The following is a 4,673-nucleotide window of genomic DNA, read 5'->3' as shown; positions in this document are numbered from 1 at the left end:
TCAGCCTTGTTTTCTTGTTTTCAGTGTACAAGTCTTATGCCTCTTTGGTTAAATTTATTCCTAAGTATTTTATGCTGTTTGATGCTATTCAATGTGGAATTATTTTTCTTAATTTTGGGGGGTTGTTCATTGCTAGTGTATAGAAATGCAACTTACTTTTTTTTAATGGATTTTTGCATCCTGAAACTTTGATGAATTTGTTTATCTGCTCTAAGAGGGAGAGAGAGAGAGAGAGAGAGAGAGGGAGTGTGTTTGTGTGTGTGTGTAATCTTTAGAATTTTCAACATGTAAGATTATGTCATCTATGAGTAGGGATAATTTTACATCTTCCTTTTCAATCTGGGTACCTTTAATTTCTTTTCCTGCCTAATTGCTCTGGCTAGAACTTGCAGTTCCATGTTGAATAAAAGCCAGGCATTCTTGTCTTGTTTGCAATCTTTTTTTTCTTTTCTGCCTATGCTCTTAAATTAAAATAAATCTAAACAGTTCTGCCCATGCCCCCTTCCCTGCATTTTCCTGACACACTTTTTTACCCATTCTAGACAATTAGGAAGGCTATTTCTCAGAAGAACTAGCTTGGGTCCATTTTGCACTTTGTAATCCCTCAGACTTCCTTCCCTACCTCCAGCTGTCAGTTTCTCACCTTACCATCTCCTTTGATTTTTATTGTCTTGTTAAACAACAATTCTTCTTTTTCTCTAGGGCCCAAGACTGGGAGTTTGGCTGGTTGACTGGTTGGTTGATTTCTAAAGGAAAAACTAAGTTTGATCATTTAATAAGTGTGTTGTGTATGGAAGATGCCAGAGGAATCACCTAGTTCAGATATTAAGAGTAACTGGGCTCAGTGAAACGAGTAGTAACTTTTTTTCTTTTTCTTTTTTTTTAAGTCCCTCATCACCTCAATAGTAATAAACAGGAATGGATGCTTACTGTGAACCAGGCACTTTATTGAGCACTTTTTCATGTTGCATTGCAATCTTGCAATAACTTAATGAAGCAGCTGCCATTATTTCCTCTTTTAGAGATGGGGACATGCAGATAAACACACACACACACACACACACACACACTCACAAGATATACATGTAAGAGACTGTATGGTATTCTTCTTTCTCTGATTGACATATTTCACTTAGCATAATGCCATCAAAGGCCATCCATGTCATCACAAATGGCAAGATTGCATTCCTTTTTATGGCTTAATAACATTCCATTATCTATATACCACAATTTCTGTATCCATTCATCCATCAATGAACATTTAGGTTGTTTCCATATCTTGGCTATTGTAAATAATGCTGCAGTGAACATGGGGGTGCACATAGCTTTTTGAGTTAGTGTCTTAATTTTCTTCAAATACCGAGAAGTAGCACTGCCATATCATATAGTAGTTCTATTCTTAATTTTTTTGAGGACTCTCCATATTTTCCATAGCGGCTACACCAATTTGCATTCCTGCCAACACTGCACAAGGGTTTTCTCTGTATCTTTGCAACAAGTTTTATTTCTTGTCTTTTTTTATAATAGCCACTCTACAGGTGTGAGGTGATCTCATTGTAGTTTTGTGTTTTCCTAATGATTAATGATGTTGAGCATCTTTTCATGTACCCGTTGACCATCTGTATGCTTTCTTTGGAAAAATGTCTTTTCAGGTCTTCTACTCATTTTAAATCAGATTGCTTCTTTTTTTGCTATTGAGTTGCATGGGTTCTTTATATTGGATATTAACCCCTAATCAGACACATGATTTGCAACTATTTTTCTCCTATTCAGTAGGAAGCTCTTATTTTGTTGATGGTTTCCTTTGCTGTGCGAAGCTTTTTAGCTTGATGTAGTCCCACTTGTTTGTTTTTGTTGATTTTACTTTTTGTATCAGATTCAGAACATCATGGCCAAGACCTATGTCAAGGAACTTAACCACCTATGTTTCCTTCTAGGAGTTTTATGGTTTCAGGTCTTACATTTAACTCTTCAATCCATTTTGAGTTAATTTGTGTATATGATATAAGAAAGTGGTCCAGTTTCATTCTTTTGCATGTGGCTGTGCGGTTTTCGCAAAACCATTTATTGAAGAGACCATTTTTCCCTCCTTGTGTATTCATGGCTTGATTGTGATCTTAACTTTCAAAACCTCTCAGTTTTTCATGTTGAGTGTGCTATTAGCTGTGCATTTTTTTGTATTATGTTCTGGGTTATGTTGAAGCAGTTCCCTTCCGTTCCTAGTTTACTGAGTGTTTTCCATCCTGAAAGAGTTTTGTATTTTGCCAAATGTCTTTTCTGCATAAATTGAGATGATTATGTGGTTTTCTTCCTTCATTCTTTTTACTATGGCTTGTTACTTTGATTTTCATATTCCATTCCTGGGGTAAGTCTCACTTGGTCATGGCATGTAATCCTATTCAGATTTCCAACTCTTCAGTTTTGGTAGTTTGTTTCTAGGGATTTTTCCATTTCACTTAGGTTATCCAATTTGTTGGCATATAGTTGTTCATATTATTTTTTCTTTCTTTTAACTTTTAAATTGAAGTATATACTTAGTTCATAGTGTGTCAGTTTCTGGTGTACAGCATAATGTTTCAGTCATACATATACATACATATATTCTTTTGCATGTTCTTTTTCATTAAAGGTTACTATAAGATATTGAATATAGTTCCCAGTGCTGTACAAAAGAAACTTGTTTATTTTATACATAGTAGCTAATATTTACAAACCTCAAACTCCCAGCTTACCCCTTCCCACCCCCTTACCCCTAGTGACCATAAGTTTATGATGCCTGTGGATATTATTTTCTTAAAATCCTTCTCTGTAAAGCTGGTAGTAATGTTCCATCTGATTTTAGTAACTTGAGTCTTCTCACTCCTCCTTCCCCTCCCTCTCCGCTCCCTTTTAGTCAATCTAGCTAAAGATGAGTTTTGTTGATCTTTCATAAAACCATCTTTTGGTTTTGTTGATTTTCTCTAGTGTTTTTCTGTTTCAAATTTCATTGATTTCCACTCTCAATTTTTAGCTTCTTCCTTCTAGCTTTGGGTTCAGTTTGCTTTTCTTTCTCTAGTTGCTTAAGATGTACTTACTGGTAATTGACTTGGGGTATTTTTCTTTTACAATGTAGGCATTTACAGCTGCAAATCTTCCTCAGAGCACTATTTTTGCTGCATCCTGTATGTTCTGGCATGTTGTCTTTACAAAACCCAAAACACTGACATCATCAAATGCTGAGGATGTGGAGCAAGAGGAAGTCTCATCATTGCTGGCGGGAATGCAAAACGACAGAGCCACCCTGGAAGACAGTTTGTCAGTGTTTTACAAAACTAGACGCACTCTTACCATACGATCCAGCAGCTGTGCTCCATGGTATTCCCCTAAATGAGCTGAAACACGTGTCCACCCAAAGACCTGCACACAGACATGCACAGCTTTATTCCTAACTGCCAAAACTTTGCAGTGACCAAGATGTCCTTCAGAAAGTGAATCGATAGTGTAGCGCATGCCGACAATGGAGTATCATTCAGCGCTAAAAGGAAATGAGCTGTCAAGCCAGGAAAAGACATGGAGGAAACTTACACGCACACTACTAAGAGTAAGCAAACAGTATGAAAGGGCTACATACTCTACGATTCCAGGAATAAATGTACTTCTGTGGCGAGATGTCAATACGTACAAGTGAGAAACTGGGCGTGTGTCAGGGAAAGAGGTATACATGGGAATCCAACAGTTTCTGCTCGCTTGTGCTCTGAACCTAAAACTTCCCTAAAAATAATGTTTACTTAAGAAACAAACTGTGTCCTGAAGATGAAGTGAGGAGTAACAGGATGGTCCAATGGATTCAAGATTCCCATTTTGCAGGATGAGCCTAGAAGTCCCTCACTGTAGCAACATCTGACACATCAGGGTTTCTCTATACAATCTACAAAAACCAACCTGTGAGGGAGCGGCTGGGTGATTTTCCTACCTGGTTAGTTTAGGGCAACAAGACTTGGACCAGAGGGACGTGGGCTGAACCCCAGTTCTGCCAGTTCATGACTGTGATTCAGGATGTGTCACTTCAGCAAGCTGGACTGTTCTCCTAATTGGTGAAGATAATAATCACATATGTTAAATGACTTTGTAAAGTGTCAAAAACATACAAATATGAATTGTTACTGCTGAATTATTTAAAAACGTAACTTGGAAATGTGCGAGCACTGTTTATAATGCATGACCACACCCTGGCTCTCACCGGTCAGCTCCTGGCTCTGAGAAAGCACTGGCGTGTATGCCCATGGCTCATGCACCCAAAGCAAGCGGCTCAGCGCAGGGAAGGCAGTCAGACGGTGAGAGAGTCCGAATCTCACCGCCGTCTGCAATTTGCAGGAAGGAAAGCTACGGATGCACACTCACCCGCCTCAGGACGTACACAATACAGCCCTCCAGCCGACAAGACAAGGGCGCACAATTCCCAAGCGTCCTTTTGGTTACACAGACGACAAAAAGCAGAGGAGTGGCTCGCACACCACATCTGTGAAGGCTGGGCTGCAGCGCCCACAGAGCAGAAGCCCCTTCTGCTGAGCTTCCAAGTCCCATAATGCCTTGCTGCCGCACGTCTTCTCTTTCAAAGGCCAACATACGAAGTAATTTGGGACAGCAAACACCATGAAAGTCCATTGTGCCTGACAATCTACAATGAGACCATG

Source organism: Camelus bactrianus, chromosome 28 (genome assembly GCF_048773025.1).
Source record: "Camelus bactrianus isolate YW-2024 breed Bactrian camel chromosome 28, ASM4877302v1, whole genome shotgun sequence".
Lineage (NCBI taxonomy): Eukaryota > Metazoa > Chordata > Mammalia > Artiodactyla > Camelidae > Camelus > Camelus bactrianus.
Note: the sequence above shows the minus strand (reverse complement) of the source record.